Here is a 26971-nt window from a genome sequence, read left to right as displayed (position 1 = left end):
AGGGAATCACGTCAGAGGGGCAGCGGATTCAGAGGCAGAGCCAGGTCAGGCCAGGGAATCACGCCAGAGCTGCTCTTAAGAGAGGAGTTACAACTAATTTAAGGTACCTGAGCTCTGATACCATGTCAGGCCAGGGTAACTCCAGCAATTGAACGAGAGAAAACAAGAAGGATTGATGATCTATTCATTAGCCAGCACTTTATTTATACAAATATAAAACAGATCAGTTCATCTTCTAGATGACTGTCCGACTTCACCTCATCCGTTTCGGATTAGGTGTCAACAGTTATGAAGATTTTATCTAATCTTTTTACTTATTGATTAATGGGATGTAATTGATATTGCTGGATTGGTGAATGTGGGCATGATTTCTCATAGGATTATTTCGACAACTGTGGAGAAATTTGACCATGAAGACCATAACCTTTTCCTTCTATTATTGAAAGTCGTGTGGGCATGAGAAAAATGCCTGAAAATTAATTTTGTTGAATCCTTGTGCATAGACGGAGAGTTGCTTGTAGTCGAAGAAACCATATATTGATAATCTAGTAAGGGAGAACTCACCATTGATCTTTGAATTGCACTAGGTAATCATTTTGAAGATAGATTTTCCCTTTTCAACATGGACTATGTTAGTGTCAAAAATTTCAATGGATTTTATTTCCATACATGGAAGGTAGGTATTCAAATGTAATTAATGGATAAAAAAGTGTGGATTATAGTAAAGGTAACATAACTGAATTCTACAAATATTAAGTTATCAATTGGATGGGAGAAAAAGGAGGAGAAAACTAAGTCTATTATTGGACTATCCCTATCATATTCTCAATTTAATCTTGTAGATTTAGAAAAATTATTTAAAGAAATATGTGAGGAATAGATGAATACAAATAGGATCTCAATGCATGTTTCTATTCCCAAAGACATGGACATACAACATTAAATTATAAAATTTGTGTCAAATATCTTTTTAATGGAAAATTTAAATAATCAACCAATATAGCTATTTCTGAAGACTCGCCACATTGGGACGATGATGATGAGTTCAATATAGAGTCTCCCATATTCTTCTAGAATATGGTTATGAATTATATATGTTATACTTATCTTTTGTTTCTAAAACGAAATATGATAAAGGAGAGTAACATAACTCAAATTGTTTATTCTTGGGCTTAAAAAATCGAGAACAAATCATTAGTTTGATTATTTATATAGTCTATAGAGTGTATGGTTCTTGGAAACCTAATAAAAACAACAATGGGTTATAGTTTTAATCTTTTTGTGTTAGTAAGTTTATGTAAAATAGGTCACATTGTAAGTTTGATGGTTGGGTACATTAAGTATGCACACTAATTTTGTAGATAATTGGTAAGAGCAACACATTATATTTATAAGATGGGAGTTTGTACATATTGTGATTTGGTAACCCGCCTACTTCTATGGCAAAGAAAAAGATGGAATTAATTCAAGAATCCTCAATTCTACAAATACACCAATGATGATGATAAGAAATTACATTTTAAATCAATTAAGTGTTAGCTCAAAGTTGGTGATCGAGAAAGTGTGTAGTCTATGAGATCCTAGAATGGATAGAAGTGTTGATGAAAACTATACCAAATAAGATCTATGTGATTTCTTGTTGTTATGTGTAATATAATCTTTGTAATATAAATGTTAAGAGAAAGTTTTAGCAATAATATTTACATTAGTAGATTTTATTTATTGGTTTTATTTGGATTTGATAAAAGTTGTTAAAATATTCTCTCAACCTCCCTTTGGATCTCAGTCCAACTATATAGTACCTTTAATATATTTGAGATTAATAAATGAAAATAGGTTTATGTGTACGTGAATTTTTTTTTTTTAATTAATACAAATAGTTTTATAATAATAAATATTTTTTTTTCATCATTTAATATTTTCCACTTTTTAATAATAAGAGTTTTAAGACCAATCAAGTTCATCTAGTTTCTTTTTTCTGTATAAACAAACATATAGAGAAGTTAACCCTTTTCTTTAGATGGAAGGTTTAATATCTACCTTTCCTTTGATTCATTTAAAGAAGTTTATAGAACGACTGATTCTTTCTATCGAAAAATTAGTATTGATATCTCTTAAATCGACCTAAGGTAAGATAATAAGCGGTTAACCTATACACTTATCATACTCATCATTTTTTATCTTAAATTTAAGTGTTTTATTTTTAAAATATATTTAGTTTATTTTTCTGATATATTTAGTGCATAAGGATATTAAGTTTATTTTTCAAAGAAAAAGAATAGGAAAAATAAAATCTTTCATTTTTATTATAATCATGTAAATGATACAATATTTAACCGTTTATTAATTTATATTTGAAAATTTTTAAATTTTTAAGTATTATGAAAGAAATTATTAATATTTAACCATGTCATCAATAAATATAGATGTAATCAGTTACATTATTAAAAATATGGTATATTATTAGCAAAATCACATTACTAAATGTGATTTATATACAACGGTTAATGTTATTCTCAAATATTAATTCAAATATAAAATATGGAAAATGTTACTAATTGGTTTATATGAACATTTATTAACATGGATTTGCTAGTTGATGGCTACTTTATGAGATGATTAATACAAAATAGTTCACTAATATTAAGGAATGTTTATAGTTGTCAACATTTAGTTGACTATGGATTACCATGGTTTTTCATATTTAAGTATATTTTGGTATGATAGATTATCATTCATAATGGTTGACCACAAATAACCAAAGTTGTTCATGTTTGATCATTTATGATGGTTGTTTTTCATGGATGACAGTAGTTGTGCATGATAACCATGGTTTGACCATGTTTACTATGGGTGAGCACAATTTGGTAATTTCGACAATGCTTGATCAGTTAATATGATATATTATGGTAGAAAATAGTTGACCACGGTTAATTATTGTTAGATATGATGAGCATGCTTTGACCATGTTGACAATCGCTAATATTAAGAAGAAAAATTTTACCATGCTTGACCATTACTTTTTATGATGGATTATGGTTACCCATTTTGCCAATGGATGGCCTTGGTTGAATATGTTCAACCATAGAGATCTTGGTTAACCATGTTCGCCCTTTCTGACCAGGGTTGACCATCGCTAGCTATGAGGAGTGAGTAGATTATTGATTGTTCTAAGTTTACCTTGGTTGATGAGAGATGACCATGGTTGATCATAGTCTACCAATAATGACCATCGTTAACTATGGTTGACTATGGCTAATTAAGGTTGTGCATGGTTGAACATGGGTGATAATGAGTCACAACATTTGACAATGTCTTCCCATGTTTCACCATATATATGATTGCTAAACATGGTTGAATATGGTCAAAATATGGTTGACTATTGTTGTACAAGGTTGATTAAACTTTTCAATATTTACTAAAGATGACTATGGAAAACCATGGCTAATCAGGATTCCCATGGTCACTATGGTTGACAATGTTTAACCATGTTACTTATGGTTGACCACTATTAACTATGGTAACGAGGGACACCATTATTGAAAATTGTTTTGTCATGGTTTCTTAAGTTGTCTATGGTGTACAATGGTCAAATATTGATAAGTAAGGATTACTATGGTCAACATATGGTTGACCATGTTTGTCAACAATCGAACATGGTCGAGGATGGTTGACGATGTTTGACCAAGGTTTATGTGGATTAACCATGGATGGATAAGGGTTGATGAGGACTAAATAAAAGTGATCATCGTAGACCATTGGTGATAAGGATTGGAAATGATAAATTATAGTTAAATATGGTTGACCATTAATGATTGTGTTCACCATGGCTCATAATTGTTGAGTTGGTTGACTAGGGTTGAAATTTGTCTCCATGATTGTAGGTGGTCATCTTATTTGATCATGGACAATCATTAATATCACAATTGACTATGGTTAAGTATGGTTGACTATGGGTGAAAATGGTTGACCACAGTTAGAAATGTTTAGCAATAAATGAATATGATTGATTATGTTGACTGTGATTGATAAAGTGGTTGACCATAGATATCCATCGATGATAATTGTTGGTATTGTTTAATATGGTGACCATGGTTGACCATTATTTTAGTCATCGTTGAACATGCATGACGATGTTGAAAGTTATCACTATGGTTGATTATTTGATGAGGCTGACTATGGTAAACCATGATGTAATTGTTGACCATGATTGACCATTACAACACTGATTTTTTTTTTTTTTGATTGACAATGTTATTACAATGTTTGATATTGTAGGATTTTTTAATGAATATCAACCATGGTCAACCCATAGTACAATGCGTAAGACATATTATTTTTTGCACATTGCAATGATATTTATTATTTGCCACACAATTATGACATTTATTTTTCATCACATCACAACTTCATTTCTAATTCTGCACATTATGACAATGTTGATTATTTGTAACATTCTTACATTGTTAAGAGCATTGTAACATCTTTTGTTGTTTTTCACATTGCAATGACATTTTTTCCTCATTATGATGATGCATATTATTTCCTCACATTGCAATGGTCTTTAAGGAATGTCACATTGTAGTGGTGCTTGTTGTTTTTAACACTATGATGATATTTAATATTCATCACAAAATGACGAAGTTTATTATTCATAACATTGCAACATTATTTATATATGTCACATTGCAATGCCATTTGTTGTTCAACACATTGTGACATTATTTATCTTTCATCACACTGCAAATAAAATTTAATTTATTATTGTTACATTATTTCTCATATTGTTATGACATTTACTTTTTACCACATTATGATGTTGTTTTTTATTCTACGGATTGTCGCAATGTTAATTATTCATAAAATTTTGATGTTGTTCCTCACTTTGTAAGGACATTTAAAATTTGTAGCATTATGATAATGGATATTATCCAACACAGTGCAATGTTATATTTTGTTTATCACAATACAATGTTATTTTTTTTTGAGTTTCATTACAATGATGTTTAAATATTCATCATATCGCAATGATTTCTACTATCCATCACATTGTAAAATTGATTGTTGTTTTGTTGTTCATCATATTGTGAAAAACATCAAAATTATTAAAGACATATTATGAACCATATAAAGATAATATATTTTTTTAACGAAAATATAGTATTGGAAATTTTAGATATTAAATAATATTGAAATTAAAATGATATTGAATATTAACTTCATTATATAAAGTTATTTAAGATAAAGTTATTAATTTTAATAACCATATTAATGTCTATTATTCTGTTCACTATGGGCATGTTGAACATGTTGCTTGTATTTCATTATGGGAATGTTGACAATGATGATTGTGATTGATAACGATGGCTATATTATATCATTTTTTTCTTTAATTGAAATGTTTTTTATTTTTCTTTCTAATCACATTGGATCATAATTTGATGATAATCACAATTCATAAAATATTAAGGTTGTATTGTGAGCAATGTAAAGTTAAAGTAATATTAAAGTTTCATTTCTAATTTCTGATAGTGTTAATAATATTACAAGGTTATTAATATTATTATTCCAATTCATGTGGTTTACTTCAGAATCAAAATTATAGAATTTCCATAAAAAAAAATTATGGAAATTATGAATGGTGTAAAAACCTACATTATTTTTTTTGTTAAACTTGGTAGGACTATCTGATTTTCATATTTACATGTCCATTATTGACCCCGCTACCGGGGATGGTAGCACAAGATTCGAACCCAAGATCTCCGGTTCAGTGAGATTTCATTTCCGACCATCACCACTTGAACTACACCGTAAAAATCTACATTATTATTCCTTGAACAATATAATTATTAAAATAAAATATTTAAATAATAAAATATATACCATTATAATTATAATTTTTTTATTTTATTAAAAATATATTTCTTCAAAAATAATCAACCAATATATATATATATGGATTCATATTTTCAAAATATAATTATATAAATTAAATATTTAGAAAATATATTTTTAATTAAAATAATATATCACATAAAATCAATTCATATTTTCTCTAAACCCATCAACTCTTTAATTAAAAAATATATTTTTTAATATATCATAAATTTACATCAAACATTATTTATCAAAATCTTCAACTTCTCAATTTTTTTATCCCATTATCTATAAATACATTAACTTTTTAATTAAAATAATATTTTTAATATATCATAAAATTATTAAACACTATTTATGGGAATCTTTAACCTGTAAAAAGTAATTGCCACACTGATTATTTAAAAGATAGATTTTACGGATAATAAAAAGAAAAATATTATCATATAAACATAGCAATAGCCATTATTGAAAATACTGTTCCATGGTTCATATATCTCTTTAAAACAAAGCGCCCTTAATTTATAATATTTATTCTTTAAAATAAATTGATAGAATTCGGAAGTGCCCTCGGGTGAATGATAAAGCCACAACACGTAATGGAGCGTTGCGTGTTCGAGAAAGGCAGATGATCATGTTGAATAGAAAGGGGAACTTCATAGGTTTGGAATGCGTAATGTAGATATACCAAGTACCTCGCATAGTTGTGGCCTTTTTTGGAAATGCTCTCTCTAGCCTTTCTTTTCACATTCCCTTTCATTTTTGTTTCCCCATTTACCGTTTTTGGTTCATTTAAACGCTCCACTATCTAGTTATTCGGGTGAACTTCCTATTCATCGACATTTTGTTTTGCCCGCATCCAAAGGGAAATTCATATTTTTGATGGTGAAGGTGAAAATTGACATCGTTATCTTTAGGGTGGGAAAATTGATTTAGAAATTAAAGATTTTATCTTATATTTAAAAACAATTTAGCCTCTGTTAGGGTTGGAATTTGGATTCCTCTTTACCCGTCAGACAATTTTTTTTTTTACGTTTTGTGTCTTTATGCTGCCCATCAAGAAACATTATATTTAAAAATTTTCCCTTCAAAAGTGATGTCTTAATAATAAATTAACCCTTCACCAATCAAGATTTGATTAAAATATTACCCTTCAATATTACAAGCATGTTAAAAAATTTCACATATTTATTATAAGCAAAGAAACAAAATGACCATAACATAGAAAAGATTTATTGAATCATGAATTTTAGTTTGAAATTTCATGAACAATAACAATAAAATCTCCATAACTTGTTGTCCTTGACCTGGACATGCTAGAACATTCATATGTAACATGCACCTCAAGTCACATCAACAAATCAAAAGGGGCCTAAATAGATTTACCTGTGAAAAATTGAAAGCTTACAATACTTGTGGCACAAAATCAAATAGAGAAAGACTAAAAATGTGAAGCCTAGGAGTAAAAATACATTATATATATATATATATATATATATATATATATATATATATATCTACAAATTTATAGCTTCTATTTGTAATAATTGCCAAAGCATAAAAAGAGCCAAACAAAGCAATTTCTAGATGGTTTTGTCAAAAAAAAAAATCCCAAGGTAACATATCTACATTATTATTGTAAATCTACATTATTTTGTTTACAATTGATTTCTTCAACACCAAAGAGATAAACGTGACACAGTAACAAGAAGCCAAAGTGCACAATTTTGATCTCAAGATGGCAATCAATGTTTCCAATATTAACAACTCAGTAGCTCGAGTAGTCAAGACCAAGATGTGAGGGATGGTGGATGACTGATGTAGTGGGGTTTGCGTGAGTTACCCATTTTTGTTTGGGTTCAACTGATAATATATTTACTAACAATAAATCTATTCACAATGTTTTCAAATGGAAAAAAAGATGGATAAATAGCCCTAAATTATTCACCAATTATGGTGATTAATTTTTTTTTACCGATATTGAATTATCAAAAATCAATATCTATCTCGATATATATAGAAGCATGGGTCTATGAATGTTGTAGCTTACCATAAATTGAGAACTTAAACCAGGTTTACCAATGTAAAAGTGGCCTACCATAAACAGAAAATTGAAACAAGGTTCACTATTGCAAAAGTAAACGTGGAGAAGTATAACTAAAGCTTGCAAAATAGAATTTTTGAAACAAAGTTATCTTACAATTATTTATAAGAAAATTAGTATCCATGATTAGAGAGATGATTAAGAAACAAAGTCTGCAACAATTGTAGAGTGTTCCACTCTCCATTTATCAATAGAGTGCAAGCTAAAAAATGTGCGAGAATATGGTAGAACAACTATAACTAATTATTTTATGGTATGGGATTATAAAAATTTGATATATATCTATATACTTATAAAAGAATGAGTACTTGAATATTGAGGCCATCAGAAATTGAGAACTCGAACAAGGTTCGTCCTTGGAAAAATAAATGTGAAGGCATATATCTAAGCATTGCGAAGTAGAATTTCTACAACAGAGTTGTCCTACAATTGTATTTAAAGCAATGGGTGTCCCATGATTAGTGAGGTGATCAAGCAATAGAGTCGTCCTTGGAAAAATAAATGTGAAGCATATATCCAAGCATTACAAAGTAGAATTTCTACAACAAAGTTGTCCTGCAATTGTATTTAAAGCAATGGGTGTGCCATGATTAGTGAGGTGATCAAGCAATAGAGTCTACAACAGTTATAGAGGGCTTCACTATTTCCCACAATGTGCAAAAACAAAAATTTGTTAAAAGATGATACAAATCATTGTGGATAGTTCCCTTCTTCTAAGCATTAAAAATATATGAATTAAATTTGTAGTAATTCAAATCTATGATCCAAACATTCCATAGATTGGATTTTTCGAAACCAATAATTAAGGGCAACAATGATAATGGATAGGTAAATTATAAGTAAATGCACGCATAACCAATGGAGTCAATAGAATATTAAAAAAAACCCAAGGAATTCATGGAACAAGAAATGCCAGCAATAATGATATTAATTTGGGTCGATTGTTTTACTTCTTGATACTAAGAACCCACCCCTGCACGCAGAATCTTCAGACTCATACAAAATGCCTCTACTGTATTAGCATTTGGTTTCAGGGCTATTCTTATAAGTTATAACAGACCTGGTTTCATGGAATGTTTGAAACCCAACTTGCATACAACCACCACTTCATTCTATTCTCTCGTGCGCCACTGTTTTCCTTCAACAAGGTTGGAATTTGGCAATTTTCCCAATCATAGGGCATTTTACCGGGCAAAATGTCCTTAATTTTTTCAAGAAAGTAGAATTTTTACCATATCTTTGTCGTCGTTAGCATTGGAGAGATCTCCATCTTACTATTATCTTGGAGCAGATGCAGCTCTTTTAGCCAAAATTTGCCAGATTTGAACGAGCTATCGTCTCTAGACTGTAGTCTGATTTTGCCTCCATGCGATTCTTCAACAGATTTTGTGTTGCAAGATTTCTGCAAGGGACCAGGTACATTAGCTTCAGAGGCCAATGAGTTTGAAGAAGTTTTTTCTAATCAAACTATCATGCAGCGTGTCAACAGTTTTACAGTCTCCGATGATCAAAGAATTGAAGAATTCTACCATTACACGCAACAACACTTAGATTGATTCATGAACTCGATTGTACAAAGAAAACAAGCCCACATTCGTTGGGTTTGCTACTGTTGGAATCCGAAGATGAAAGAGGAAAGACAGGGAGACCATGCACAAATCCTGGAAATCGTCCAGGGAAGGATTCCAAATTAATGTTGGTTTGCTGACCAGACCATTCCGTATTTGATCAACATTACCATCCCGAAACTATAGTATATCCTTTCCCAGAGAAAAAATCTTCGGCTAATGGAATGGTGCGAGATAAGGTATTAATAACGTTTTTCAAAAAAATTAACCCGTCAAAAATACGTTCTTCACATTTCAAAACACTTCACCTTAAACGGTCATTTAAAAATTTAAAACGTATTTTACGAATAAAATGCGTCACGACAGGCAAAATGCCCGTCAAATTCCAACCCTGGCTCCCGTGAATTATATATTTTTAGGACTCTAAAACTATACTCTAGTCTTTCATTTCTCATCTTTCTTTTTATAGACCAGAAGTGGAATGCACTGAGCTCAAGCCTCTCTCGGCTTCTTATAAGTTTATAACTAGCTTCGATAGGCTTGAAAATGAACAACTTCATATTCATAAATCAGGAAGAATCATCGAGTGTCATGGTCTCAAACCTTGTTTATTCGAAGACCATAAAATTTGCATTATTATTGATTGTCTTGTAAATCAATTTCATTACAATTTTAATTTAGTTTTTAAGTTTGGATTCATGGGATTGTTATTCTTAGTTTAGTTTTTATTTTTATTTCGATAAGTTAATATCATAAAATATGGTAGTCTTCATTTTGTCATGAAAAAAATAAGTATGAAAAAAATAATTTATTAGTCAAAATTTATTTGTTAGCCTATTTAATTAGTTAATTATGTGATTTTTAAAAAAATATATATATAGAGTTAGTTTTTTTCTTTTAGTTTTTTATTGAATTTTTTTTTTTTAGAACAATGATTGGCAAAATGGCCGTATTCGTGACATACCTTGCATTTGAAAGGAATTTGTTCGTAGTCCAGTTGCTGAATATGCGTCCAATCGTCCACTTTTAGTTTGATTGCTTCTATAAGACCCTTGCCGAGTTCAACTTCAACGCATATCCGCGCACATGCCTGCATATTATCCTTGGGCTCATGCCGATCAATGTATTTTCCAACAGCATTGCCGATGGCTCGAACCGAGTCATCTCCCCAGCAGTGGAGTGGGGATGCGGAAGACGAACCCAGACCGGAACAACATTAGGGACATCCAGCTCAGGATCGAAATCTGGAGTCCATTTGTTCCGGTACAAACCACGAGAGTCCATGAAGTACGGCCCATTTCTGAAGATTAGGTCCTTGTCTACTCTATATTCAAAGTGGAAAGTGTAATAACCTTTTCCACAGAAACAAATGGAGATTTTACCATTAACTTTGTCTCCCCAATTTCTTTCGATCCATCATTGAACAGTTTTCGGGGAAGGCCATAGGCCGGTGAACTGACCGATGAGCCCCCGCTCAGCTAAAGAGAGAGCAGCCATTTGTGGTAACGTAGGAGGAAGGTCAACCTCTTGCAACCCATCCAGTTTCTTGACAAACTTGGATAACACAGGACGAGTTCTCTAAGGCTGAAGAGATTTGACTAAAGCGGAAAACGCATCTGCAGCGGACTGGAAACACGCATCTGCATCGGGCTGATCAACAGGGCCCTCCGTGGCAGGGTTCGGAGAGGGCATGGAAGGCTAGAGGCCAGAGGCCTCGCGCTGCAAAGAAAAGACCAGTAGTCGGCTGCTAGGTCAGGGAAACGCGCAGGGAGGCGCGCGCTCAGCTCTGCAGGTCAGATCTATTACAGTTTTTTTATAGAAAATTTACTCATTATGGTTTTTTAGAATTTTTTTAATAAGAATAAAGTTTTGAAAAATGGGCGGTCCATATGTAATTGTAATGTGCAAATAGAATAAAGTTTTTTCATAATATTATTGAGGAAAATTAGAAAAGTATCAATTTCAATATTGAAAGTAGTCCTTAGTCTACTATATTTAAGATCATATAATTTTTAGTACTTACAATTATTCAAGAATTGTTGATGGGAAAAGGAAAATGAATAATCTTATGACTAATCTCTAGGAATTGATGTGTCTTGTTACAGTTCAATAGGAAATTGATGAGACACGGAAATGTTATGTTGTCATTGTGAATTTTCCTAAAACCAACATAGATCTATATTAAGTATGGATCTAATATGAGCCGAGAAGGATCAAATTTCTTCACGTGCAAATTTTTTGGACTGCAAAATATAATATGTTAGTTTTCATTATTTAAATTGTATTTTTGAATGCTAAATAGAATATATATAGGACCAAATAAAAATGTTAACCATAATATTTTTTTTTTCTATATATAGATACATATGAAGTTGATATCGACATAAATTAGTTAACATACATAGATCTTCAAATAGTTTATTTAAATCTCTTCTTAAATATTTTTGAAAAGTATAAGTTTTAAACATCTCATTCACACATTTTTCAACTTCTAATTACTTTACAATTTTTTTTTTTTAAATGACATTATTTTTCTATTTAGAACATAATTTTTTTTTTTAAAGGGCACTCACAACCCACAAACTTACACATCCCCTCATAGACTATAGAATGAGCCTCTAAACTCAATAAAACAATTAATATTATAATTTTTATACAAACTAATTTTATTTACCAATTACACTAATTTTTACATATTTTATTTATATTTAATATAACTAATAAAAATAAACATCATTTACCATTAAAAATACACCCCTTAACCAACTAAAATTAAAAAAATTAAACAGACACCAGCCATAAAATAATGCACACATTGATTGTCTGACACCTAAGGCAAACCATCAAGACGGATTGCAGCATTTCGAGTTTAAGACATAAAATAACATACATGATTACTTAATGAAAGTCATAAAATAATATAATACCTTTAATTATTTAAGATATAATTTAATACAACTGTAATGTAGACAAAATCGATTGCAACATTCGAAAGATCGTGAAGTAGACGACATGAACGGAAACACTTCAAAGGGTCACGGATGATGCCATGTTGATGTAAAGTACATATATATATATATATATATATATATATATATATATATATCATACATTGTGCACACGGCTACATTCTTTGCACCATTTTTTTAATCAGATCATGGATGATAGCATGGAAAGTGCAATGATTATAAAAGCTACATTCTAAACCAGTTTTGAATATAACATCGGCCTCTTTCCTAAGTAAAAAGAGAGAGGATGAAAACGTGTAGTTAAAAAGAGGGAGTTCATTGGAGTAGTTCGTTCATAAAACCTGGAGTTGGAGAATTCGTGGTACCAATTAAACGAGAAGTCGTCTTACTAATTCATTTTTTAACAGTTACATGAAACAATATGGCCATTCCTTATTTTCACAGTTACATGAAACAATGTACTTTGAAAGTGTTAGAATAAGATGCTTTCACGACTTGCACAGCTAGGCGATCTTGACGGTTAAGATACATGTCAAGGGATTTCCCAGCAAAGGTTTAATATGATATAATTCGTCGAGGTTTTTAGGGAATATATTTTCAGTTACGAATATCAAGATGGTCATAATTGAATAAATATTACTCCAATATTTGACAGATTTATAAAATCGCATGAAAAAGTTTTCGAATCGAATGAGATGGAGCTTTGTAGCTTTGGTTCTATAATAAGTTATACGATAACCTTTGGTGAATCTCTCCGGTAACTCTTGAGAAAAGGAGCGGATGAAACATCCCATCAACGGTGTCAGAGCGAAAAAAACCAACCGTGTCCGTCGGATGTTCCGAAGGCAGTTGCCAGTTACTTTTAGGGTATCGGAGGGTGCAATCAAACATACCTGTAATTAGCAAATCAGTTATAACAATATCAATAGTTAATTGCTATTGTTATTTCATAATTGATATGGGTTTAATGGTAGGTTTTGGGGTGAAACCTACGAGATGGAGGTTCAAATTTCATTGAGTATATGTCCGGTTGTGTTTTGGTTAGAAGAGTAGGTTACCCTGAGCGAATATCAGTTACGAATATCAAGATGGTCATAATTGAATAAATATTATTACAATATTTGACAGATTTATAAAATCGCATGAAAAAGTTTTCGAATCGAATGAGATGGAGCTTTGTAGCTTGGTTCTATAATAAGTTATACGATAACCTTTGGTGAATCTCTCCGGTAACTATTGAGAAAAGGAGCAGATGAAACATCCCATCAACGGTGTCAGAGCGAACAAAACCAACCGTGTCCGTCGGATGTTCCGAAGGCAGTTGCCAGTTACTTTTAGGGTATCGGAGGGTGGAATCAGACATACTTGTAATTAGCAAATCAGTTATGAAATAACAATAGCAATAGTAAATTGCTTTTGTTATTTTATAAGTGATATGGGGTTTAATGTAAGTTTCTTTGGGTGAAACTTACGAGATGGAGGTTCAAATCTCATTGAGTATATGCCCGGTTGTGTATTGGTTAGAAGAGTAGGTTACCTCGAGTAAACCTTTCGCCTCTTGTTGAGGCATAAGTTAATTGCTATTGTGTGTAGCTTGCAGGCTGTTGCACTTAGCCTAGGTTTATAGTGGCAGCCAGTTGGATTTGATCCTGGGTCTGTTCAGGATAACTCCTAGGTTTATAATGGTAGTTAGTGAGACTTGATCCTGGGTCTGTTCAGGAGCCTCTTGTTGAGGCATAAGTTAATTGCTATTGTGTGCAGCTTGCAGGCTGTTGCACCTAGCCTAAGTTTATAGTGGCAGCCAGTTGGACTTGATCCTGGGTCTGTTCAGGATAACTCCTAGGTTTATAATGGCAGCCAATTAAATTTGATCCTGGATCTGTTCAGATAACTCTCTAATTCCAGATTATCCTAATTTAAAAAAAAACAATAACAATAGCAAATATTATTATTTAAAAATACTTACATGTTATTATGATTACTAATGAATTCAATGATTTTCAAATGAATGGATCTACAGAGATTACGTACCGAGAAACATATTAATTCTTTTGCGCAACTTTTTGTTACATATCTACCGTTGTGTACAATGGGTTGACAGTAATTAGAAAGATTAAGCCATCGACAGAAACTTCAATGGATGAGCCATTTGGTATCTCATCCATGGCCTGATTCTCTCCTTACTTCACTTCTTGCCTCAGTCTAAATGTTGTGATATAAAATTCTTTTGGGATCTCTTCTTCAGATGTCAATGTAATAGGAAATGGATTATAAAATAAAAAAATACAATCAGATTTTATTTTCAATTGATTATGACGACGAAAATCATTCTCAAAAGATAAGGAAAAAAACATTAAGGTTGTATGCGCGGATAAAAATACTTGCACTATGTGGATTTTTTAGGAGATGGGTCTTCATTGCAGGTAACTGGTTCAATTGTGGCTCATTTAAATATTGAATGTTTATTTATTTCCTATTTTATTTTCTCGAGGTGCTAATCGCTTTTAATGGTCCGGGAAGGAGGGTTTACCATTTGGCCGCAGGAGCTTGCCAACACTATGCTACAAGCGAAGGACCCAGGGTTGGAATTTGACGGGCATTTTGACCGTCATGAGGCATTTCACCCATAAAATACTTTTTAAATTTTTAAATGAACGTTTAAGGTGAAGTGTTCTGAAATGGGAACAACTTATTTTTGACGGGTTAATTTTTTTGAAAAACGTTATTAATACTTTATTTCGCACCATTCCATTAGCCGAAGATTTTTTCTCTGGGAAAGGATATACTATAGTTTCGGGATGGTAATGTTGATCAAATACGGAATGGTCTGGTCATCAAACCAACATTAATTTGGAATCTTCCCTGGACGATTTCCGGGATCTGTGGATGGTCTCCCTCTCTTTCCTCTTTCATCTTCGGATTCCAACAGTAGCAAACCCAACGAATGTGGGCTTGTTTTCTTTGGACAATCGAGTTCATGAATCAATCTAAGTGTTGTTGCGTGTAATGGTAGAATTCTTCAATTCTTTGATCATCGGAGACTGTAAAACTGTTGACACGCTGCATGATAGTTTGATTAGAAAAAACTTCTTCAAACTCATTGGCCTCTGAAGCTAATGTATCTGGTCCCTTGCAAAAATATTGCAACACAAAATCTGTTGAAGAATCTCATGGAGGCAAAATCAGACTACAGTCTAGAGACGATAGCTCGTTCAAATCTGGCAAATTTTGGCTAAAAGCGCTGCATTTGCTCCAAGATAATAGTAAGATGGAGATATCTCCAATGCTGATGATGACAAAGATATGGTAAAAATTTTACTTTCTTGAAAAAATTAAGGACATTTTGCCAGGTAAAATGCCCTATGATTGGGAAAATTGCCAAATTCCAACCTTGTTGAAGGAAAACAGGGGTGCACGAGAGAATAGAATGAAGTGGTGGTTGTATGCAAGTTGGGTTTCGAACTTTCCATGAAACCAGGTCTGTTATAACTTATAAGAATAGCCCTGAAATCAAATGCTAATACAGTAGAGGCATTTTGTATGAGTCTGAAGATTCTGCGTGCAAGGGTGGGTTCTTAGTATCAAGAAGTAAAACAATCTACCCAAATTAATATCATTATTACTGGCATTTCTTGTTCCATGAATTCCTTGGGTTTTTTTTAATATTCTATTGACTCCATTGGTTATGCGTGCATTTACTTATAATTTACCTATCCATTATCATTGTTGCCCTTAATTATTGGTTTCGAAAAATCCAATCTATGGAATGTTTGGATCATAGATTTGAATTACTACAAATTTAATTTGTATATTTTTAATGCTTAGAAGAAGGGAACTATCCACAATGATTTGTATCATCTTTTAACAAATTTTTGTTTTTGCACATTGTGGGAAACAGTGAAGCCCTCTATAACTGTTGTAGACTCTATTGCTTGATCACCTCACTAATCATGGCACACCCATTGCTTTAAATACAAATGCAGGACATCTCTGTTGTAGAAATTCTACTTTGCAATGCTTGGATATATGCTTCACATTTATTTTTCCAAGGACGACTCTATTGCTTGATCACCTCACTAATCATGGGACACCCATTGCTTTAAATACAATTGCAGGACAACTCTGTTGTAGAAATTCTACTTTGCAATGCTTGGATATATGCCTTCACATTTATTTTTCCAAGGACGAACCTTGTTCGAGTTCTCAATTTCTGATGGCCTCAATATTCAAGTACTCATTCTTTTATAAGTATATAGATATATATCAAATTTTTATAATCCCATACCGTAAAATAATTAGTTATAGTTGTTCTACCATATTCTCGCACATTTTTTAGCTTGCACTTTATTGATAAATGGAGAGTGGAACACTCTACAATTGTTGCAGAATTTGTTTCTTAATCATCTCTCTAATCATGGATACTAATTTTCTTATAGATAATTGTAAGACAACTTTGTTTCAAAAATTCTATTTTGCAAGCTTTGGTTATACTTCTCCACGTTTACTTTTGCAATAGTGAACCCTGTTTCAATTTTCTATATATGGTAGGCCACTTTTACATTGGTAAACCTGGTTTAAGTTCTCAATTTATGGTATGCTACAACATTCATATACCCATGCTTCTATATATATAGAGATAGATATTGATTTTTGATAATTCAATATCGGTAAAAAAAAAATTAATAACCATAATTGGTGAATAATTTAGGGCTCATTATCCATCTTTTTTTCCATTTGAAAACATTGTGAATAGATTTATTGTTAGTAAATAATATTATGAGTTGAACCCAAACAAAAATGGGTAACTCACGCAAACCCCACTACATCAGTCATCCACCATCCCTCACATCTCGGTCTTGACTACTCGAGCTACTGAGTTGTTAATATTGGAAACATTGATTGCCATCTTGAGATCAAAATTGTGCACTTTTGCTTCTTGTTAGTGTGTCATGTTTATCTCTTTGGTGTTGAAGAAATCAATTGTAAACAAAATAATGTAGCTTTACAATAATAATGTAGATATGTTACCTTGGGATTTTTTTTTTTTGACAAAACCATCTAGAAATTGCTTTGTTTGGCTCTTTTTATGCTTTGGCAATTATTACAAATAGAAGCTATATATATATATATATATGTATTTTTACTCCTATGCTTCACATTTGTAGTCTTTCTCTATTTGATTTTGTGCCACAAGTATTGTAAGCTTTCAATTTTTCACAGGTAAATCTATTTAGGCCCCTTTTGATTTGTTAATGTGACTTGAGGTGCATGTTACATATGAATGTTCTAGCATGTCCAGGTCAAGGACAACAAGTTCTGGAGATTTTATTGTTATTGTTCATGAAATTTCAAACTAAAATTCATGATTCAATAAATCTTTTCTATGTTATTATCATTTTGTTTCTTTGCTTATAATAAATATGTGAAATTTTTTAACATGGTTGTAATATTGAAGGGTAATATTTTAATCAAATCTTGATTGGTGAAGGGTTAATTTATTATTAAGACATCACTTTTGAAGGGAAAATTTTTAAACATAACGTTTCTTGATGGGCAGCATAAAGACACAAAACGTAAAAAAAAAATTGTCTGACGGGTAAAGAGGAATCCAAATTCCAACCCTGCAAGGACCTAATAACTTATAATCTATGTAGGAACTGTAGAATCGCATCGAGACGTCCTACTTGGACTAAAGGGAAGTGTAGTAGAGCTCTTACGGAAACAACTAGTATAGTTTTACACCACTACAAGGAAGAAATATCTATACTCACTATCACTTCGGAGTCTCCTCGGATAGGAGGAACTGACACGTAGTTTTCTCCTCTTTCTTTCAAAGAAATGTAGTAGGGCAAGTAGTGTTTACTCTACAGACTATAGCTCTAACTCTATATATATGGAGAACACTCTCTACGGATGAGGAAGGGTAGTAGTCGAGAAAGAAAGGACTGAAAAGAAAGAACTTAGGGAAAGTTTGGAGCTTACTTTTTAGGACTAAGCCAGTGAATAAGGGAATTTGTGTGTACATCCAGAGGCTAGTAATATGACAAATTAGGGGGCAAGCAACATGTTTTGGCTGAAACAGATTCCACTCACCCTATATTCCTTCTAGGATCCCTACCAATTTGTATGTGTGAGGTCCTCCGAAAGTATAGGCTTTTCCGGATCGGGTAATCTATATTGGAAATAACTAATCCATTTCATATTTGGTCCTTTTTGTAACCCTCAATCAGTAAGCTGAGCGAAGGTAGGTTCCGGGTGCGTAGGGTGCAGGGTTAGCTCCTAATCTTTAGCTCCTGCCAACACTATGCTACAAGCCAAGGAAAGAGGGAAGTTGTCATGTGGAACTCCTCTCGAATTTTTTTCACCTTGGCATGATGATGAGAGAATCACCATTTTCGTTGCTTTCTTGTTCCATGTTATTCATTGATTTGCCTCGGTTCACAATGTCGACATTTAGTTCCTTTCCAGAAGGTGACTGGTTTGCTGACCTTCAATGTAGTAATATGACAATTGGTGATGGTACTGACTGTAGGACCCCATTCTATAAATTTGTAATTTTATTAAATTTTATCTTGATAATTGAAGACTTTGTTTAATTTGAAAGACTCCCTATGGTAATTTATTTTTCCGTCCACTGTGATCCCTTTCAACTGTGAATATGGTGGCATCAGGACTTCTTTATCCCATGACTCCACCTCCACATATTTTTATTTCTATTCACAAAAATGGGAACGCATGAGATTCATGATATGAAAACTAAATTGTTGCAGTGGTGTGTGTATTTAATAGTTTTATTTCGAATACAAAACAATTATGGTTATCTACATCTTTGATTTTCAAGCTCTTATTTTGGGTTTTCTATCCTCTTAGGTCAATGGCATCAATAATTTCACTATTTCTTACCAACCCAAGTTACATCTTTTTACATTGCATTTATTGTTTCTTCTTTCTCGAATGCTAGGTTATTGTGGGACACATGGTGCATGGCTTGAGTGGAAAGTGGCTTAGCCAAATGGCCCTCACCATCTTATTCCTTAGTGTTTGACGAGACATATTTAATGAGGTAACATACTTTAATGAAAACCCTCATATGAAGGTTTATATAACCCTTCAATGGATGCCCTCTTAGACCCGTATTTTTCTTTTATTGTTGGCGTACTTTCATGGTCTAGTCTAGTTTTTGTAGGCAAATTTATTTTGTTTATGTTTAACTTTATCTTGGTTACACCTATTCTCATACCTTTGACACACCAGAGTCTATAGTAGTGGTTTGAATCTGAGAGGCCACATTTTATACTAGCAGTTTAACTAGCACTCTGGTTAGACATTTATTCCCACTATAATTTAATGCTAAATTTTGTATATTAGCTCAATGCGCATTCTACTCCATCAAGTATAGGAGATTGTTTCATTTTTGTACTTGTAATGTAAAGGCAATGGGTATTTTTCCCTTGTCTACGGTTGTGATTAGGGATGAATTGATATTACCATTTTCCAAGATATACCTTTCTTTTTGGTGCATTGGTGTAATTCCTTGATGCATGCAAAGTGGTCCACTTTCACCACCATGTATGCATGTATTACTGTTCCCATTGAACCCTTTGGTTAGCTATTGTTCTATTCAAAGATAGGTATATATAAGTATATATACATGTGTATTGGATGGCCCTGAGACCTTTTCATTGTTATTTTAGTTCTAGAGAGCTCATGACTGATGACCAAATCCATGAATGAAATTTATCCACATTTAAGGATAGTTCCAAAACAAATCAACTTGTTTGACATATAAGCCTAAAATTTTCACATTCCATCTAATTTTTTTAAAACAATAGTAACATCCATACTAGAGTATAAAATCAAATAGTAGCATAAAATCAATGGAAATCATTCTTATTAATTAATGACACTACATGTAACACATTCGTCAAGGTTTAGACAAACCTTCTACTAGATGGAAAATATAGATTGGTGAGGGAAGTTTCACTAGTCTGTAGTCGATTCGTAGGCCACATATCTTGACCGAGACACCCCCAAGCCTAGTTTATGATCTTGTAGAAGTGACTTCCTCCTCTTTCCCATTGATAGTTTGCAAATTTCATTTTCAATAATAAATAGTGGAATTCACCAATGTAATCTCAACCTAACACATCTACTTGTGGTCTTGTAGCTTCAAACTCTTTCCTCATTCTTCATGTAATTTTCTATTCATTCTTTCATAGTTTTTCATTAGTCAAAGGGGGTCTCTTTTATAAAATCCCAATCCATACTCATTAACATCACTCATCAACCTGAATCTCTTTATTTATTATTATTTAAATTAATTTGTCTGTAATATTTATTAAAATGTCTACCACTAGTTTAGAGCTTCAAACTCCTTCCTCATTCTTCACGTAATTTTACTGTCAAACTTGTCAGGCTATATCCCCTCTTTATTAGGTGACCTTTAATATTTGTTATCCCCCCCATGCGAATTTTCTTTTTAGGAAATCATAGTTCTTAGACATTCTATTTTTCTTTCACAGTTTTTCATTAGTCAAAGGGGGTCTCTTTTATAAAATCCCAATCCATACTCATTAACATCACTCATCAACCTAAATCTATTTATTTATTATTATTTAAATCAGTTTGTCTGCAATATTTATTAAAATGTCTACCACTAGTTTAGGTGCCTTAATTTAAAATAATAGTTCAAAGTGATTTTAAAAATAAACGTTTTGGGGCATTACATTTCTCCCCCATAATATTCAACACCATCATCAGTGTTCATTTAAGACCCTTGAATCTAGAACATAGATGGATATGCGATCCTTATTGCATCCTCCATCCTCTTCAAGGCTATAATGCTTCCACAACACTTTAACTTGCATGATGACTCGACTTCAGAGCTTGGTATCCCTTCGATTCTGAATGCACATGGGCTTTGTAAGAAATTTTTCATTAGTCCCTACTTGTACAAATTTCAATCAAAGACACTAGACATATCATGCACATATTTTTGTAAAAGAGAAACATAAAATGGACTAAGTACTATGATATTTGCCAACAATAACAGCTAGTACACTACATGGCCTACCCAGACCAATACATCGAATGGCCCACAATGTCTTGTTGTCGTCTTGGCACAATCTCCCATTTTGAGTTTGCATCTTTTTTGCTTAACTATAGAGTTCTCAATACAAATGTGGTGTTTAAATATTTTTAGAGTGCTTAGCCAAAACTAAAGAATGAAACCAACTATGATTAATGTTAAGAACATGCTCGGACCCACGAGTCTTAATAAAATTATTACATTATTAAAGTCTAAAAAAATATAATAATACAATTATTGATATAACAATATGATTATTAAAATAGAATAAGTGAATTCTAATAATAATAATAATATATAGATATATATAAAACCATTTATAATAATTTTTAGTGTTATAAAAATTTAAAAGTGTAATGTATTTTATACTTTCAAATGAGTTGAGTTGAGATATTTCAATAAACAAAGACAATATATTGTTACATTAAAATATTAAAGGAAATTAGTTAAATAAATTAAATATATACACGTGTATTCTAAATTATGCATATATTAAAAAGTCATGATTTATTAAACACTTAAAAAAATAATATAAAAAAAATTAACCATTTATTAAAAAAACATGAAATTAAATGATTAAATGAATGATATATTAACAAGATTTAATACTTTAAATAACTTTTTAAAATAAATTTAAATAAATGATATAAAATCATATTTCTTATTTTTAAATAATTTATTTTTATTTAAATTTAGTTATATATATTAATAGTAAGTTAAAGCTTTATATTTTTAAAAAATAATCTTATAAATTAAATATATCTAAAATTCATTAATTTCTTAATTAAAATAATAATTTATATAAAATAATTTTCATTATTTAAAATTCTGTTAACACTTTAATTAAAATAATATTCCATATATACCAAATTAGATTATTCATTATTTAAAATATATCGTACAATTACGTCAACTGAAAGTCAGAAAGATAAATATTATTACATAAATTTAAAAATATTCATTATTTAAAATACTTCTTGATTATTCATATATCTTAAATAAAAATACCATTGATATAATTGTGACCTAGGTCTGGAGTGCACGACAAAACCACAGACACATATGCAGCGTTGCAAGTTGGACTTAGTTGGCGTCTCGACATGTGACTCTAATGTCGGTTAGAAAGGTAAACATAATGGGATTGGAATGCGGAATGCAGATATCCCTACCCTTTGTCTCAAGCCTTTGCTCTTAACGTTCTCGATTTCTTTTGTTCACTAGTCTAAATTTTTCCTCATGGCTCTGATACCTAGTTAGTGGGGACCATTCACTCCATAAACATTAAATTTTTTAATATTCAAAAACTATAGTGATATACTAAATCCTTCAATTCCCATGCTCTCCATGGCTACGAAATGGAATGCACTGAGCTCAAACCTTGCTTGAATAGGCTTGAAAATTAATGTTGGTTTCTCATAAGTTACTTCGATAGGGTTGAAAAGTCGGGCCGGCTTATCACAACTCTTCGGATAACGGAAAAGTATGGAGTTCTGGTGTCACACCTTAAGAGGGCTCCGAGGACCATCCAGCTTAGATTACTATGGATGATATCGTAAATCCATTTCTTTAAGATTTTAATTTTAGGTTTTATGTCTAGCCTCATGGGTTATCTTTTTTAGTTTATTTTTTGGTATTTTGGTTACGTTTTTAGTTGGTTTTTTGTGATTTTGGTTATTTGAGATTATGTTGTTTTTTATTTTTTATATATGGAACAGTTTATTAAATTAGTCACCTAGGCTTTGCTTGGTTTTTTTTAAGTTTATTATTATGATATTTTTGGTGGTTTGGTTTGGTTTTTTTGTTTTTTTCGTATATTAAAAAAATTAGTTTTTAGAATATTTTCCAAAATTATTAATAACAAAAAAATTAAAATAGCTCTTGGTCATAAATCAATGGGCAATAAAGTGCATTTTAACCTAAATCGACTAGCAATAAAGTGTATTTTTAATGTACTTTTTATGATATAATTGGTCTTGACTAAGCCAATGTCCAATATGTAATTGCCATGTACAAACAAAATAAAATTTCTTTATAGTATTATAAAAAAGATTAGAAACTGATCAATCTTAATATTATAAATAATCCTTATTCTACAACTGATATAATTGTCCCTATAAATTTCTTATTTCCAATTATACAATAGAATATAAATTTCTTATTTCCAATTATACAATAAAAATTGAGAATAAAAACCAAACAAAAACTTAATCTTATTATTATAGATTAAAAAATATTTTTAATCAAAACAATTATTTAAAAATAACATTATTAATACTTAAAAAAAAAATCGAATTAAATCTTATCCCAATTATCGATTCTATTAAATATCAATTTTTTTTATGATTAAATATACCTTACAAAAATATACAGGACTAACTATTCAAATACACCGACTAAAATTAAAAAATATTATAACATTATACCCCAAAGTAAAATAAAGCATAAAGTTACATCATTCATTAGTTGAACTTTAGTTATTCATTATTTAAGCCATAAAGTAATACACACTATTAAATAATTATTCTATATTTAAGACATAATTTAATACAACTAGAAAGCAAGTATACAAAATGGATTACAACCCTTCGAAAGATCGTGAAGTAGACAAAGAAGAATGACGTCATTCCAAAAGATCACGGATGATAACATGTAAAGTACAATGTATTATATATATATATGAATGATGCATTGTGATATCGGCTATATTCCTTGCACCATTTCATAAGATCACACATGCTAGGATGTAAAGTGCAACGGTTATAAAAAGTACGTTACAAACGACTTTTGAGCATAACCATCGGACTCATTCACATGTAAAAATAAATGCAAGAAACCGTGGAGTTAACAGAGAGAATTCATCAGAAACTTCAAACCCAGCAGTTCGAAAATTCATCGGACTGGTTCGTTCATCAATAACAGAAAGAAGGTAATCATTAATTATACAAGAATTCATCTTTTTTTTAATTAAATGGTGAATCGGTAACTGTTAGTCTTAATCTATGGGAGACTCAGGATCAATCTACGTAGCTGCCACTATAACATTAAGAGTACATCCAACTATCTTCAAGTCAATATACTAAGATCTTATGGTTTTAGTAAAGCGAGACTCTCGTGCTGCCAAAACGAAGGTGGGGAATCTGCTTCTCGAGCATCCACCAGGCCATTATACTCAATAAAATTTGAACTATTCACCCACATTTTTCAACAATTTAAAAAACATTGAAGTTTAATTTCTTGCTCACTTTCTTCAGGGACATTCATTGTTTGTCTGTAGACAGACAAGTACAATGTACTTTGCATGTATAAGATTTACATTCTTTCGCGACCAACGGATGTTCAAGATTAATCTACATATCACAGGATTTTCTAACATAGGTTTAATATGATAGGATTCCTTAACTGAATTTATTTTGAATTAACCATATAAAGATTGCCATCATTGAACAAAGAGTACTGCAGTCATAGACAGATTTCTAAGACCCCATATAGAAGATTTGAAGATCTCCCATCATATGATATAGAGGTTCATAGTTCGCTTTATAACTAGTTATACGAACCTTTGGTGAATATCCGCAATAGTTTATTGAGAAAACAAGAGTATGGAGAAAATAAAACGAGATAAATCACGAGATGCATCATGCTACTTTTTCCTATTAACGGTAGCAACGTAACGACAAAAACCAACAACGGTATTTAAGAGAGAGAATTTAACACTGTCAGTCAGATATGAATTGTTAGTTATCACGACAATTTAACACTTCACGTTAGATAGTTTGAACGTCTGTTATTAAGATTGTGGTTAAACCAAAATTTATAGGTGTTAGTCAATAATTATATTTTTCTAGATAAGTATTTATGAGATGGGGAAACACATGAGGATTATTGGTTGGTTTAATGTCTAACAATTTTTTTCAGCACAAGCTTAGTGTGTATCGAACTAGTGACCTACAATCTGATACTATGACAAAATGAAAAACCAGTGTTGTGATACACTTCAGACTGTCTATGTAAAATAGACCCAAGAAGCATAGGCGACCATGCCAAATGCAACTATTGAACTAAAAAAGAAAAAACACAAAACAGAAAAAACACAAAACGAAATGCTAAATAAAAACTCAACTACAATGCTGAGGAATGAATGGATCTACAAATATTATGTACTTAAAAGAGTATCAATTCTATTGCAGACTTTTTGATACAACTCTACCGTTTCACAATTTTCAGATTCACCATAGAAATAGAAATAGGAATGGGAATAAAACTGTCTCGATTTATGTGATACGATGAATAAAATATATTGAAATAGATTTTCTTTCCAAACTTAAATAGAACATTAGCATTCAAATATAGTCTTAAAAATGATTGTACATTCACATATTTTTTTGTGATGTGATAAGAGAACAACCATTCGTTTTATTCTATATTGATTTGAAGTTTTGGGATGAAATATGCATACAAAATCTTATAGAAAGATAGATAATCTCAAATTTAATCATGCTTAGTGAGTATTTTATGGATTTAGGTTATGACTATGATTAAGTACTTAGTATATAAAGAAAATATAAATAATATGGATGATAAGAGGTTCGAAAAATATTTTTCAAAAATCACCAAAATCATCAATGACTCAAATAAGTATGGTTTAAAGATAATATTTACAAAAGTATTAGATAATACAAGAAGTCATTTTGTAAAATTGATAGTATTGAAAATTTCATTATCGTTATATTTTGGGAATATATTTTATCATCAAGAATTAGAGAAAGAATTAAAATTAGAACACCACAATTAGGTGTCTAATACATTCACAATATCAAATTTGTCTCTTAGTTTTGATTAGTACAAAAAAGAAAATCAACATTATTAAAATAAAACAGAATATCACTAGTTATTGAGTGTCGGTGTTGACAATTGCTAAAACCCCATGGAATGAAAACTTATATCACCTTTATAACACTAAAATAGTTAAATGTTAAAGATAATGAAGAATATCTTAGAATAGTGAGTTGGTTCACGAGACCTTAGGATATGAATTAGTTTCTATTTATTAGGTTATGGTTCTAACTTCCCTAAATCTATGATTACTATATAATGTGTGATGTACATGGACAACAAAGAGTGTTCTGCAGAGCCAGACTCTCCTGGTTCAGACACGCTTTCGTAGAGCTAACTAGTGGGTTTCATTTTATTTAATACATAACATTGCATTTTTAACATGGTATCAGAGCATTAGGGCTGAGGAACCTGTACGCTGAGTGGAGGGCACAACTAAGCTGAAATCGTCGCAAGTTTTAGGTGCACAAATGCGACGATCCCACTATACACCTTCTGCATGTTTTTCTTTTATCAACCATCGTAGATTTGA

The sequence above is a fragment of the Pinus tabuliformis genome, chromosome 5_1 (genome assembly GCF_031772625.1).
Source record: "Pinus tabuliformis cultivar Carrire ecotype Pingquan chromosome 5_1, CPIR1, whole genome shotgun sequence".
Taxonomy (NCBI): domain Eukaryota; kingdom Viridiplantae; phylum Streptophyta; class Pinopsida; order Pinales; family Pinaceae; genus Pinus; species Pinus tabuliformis.
Note: the sequence above shows the minus strand (reverse complement) of the source record.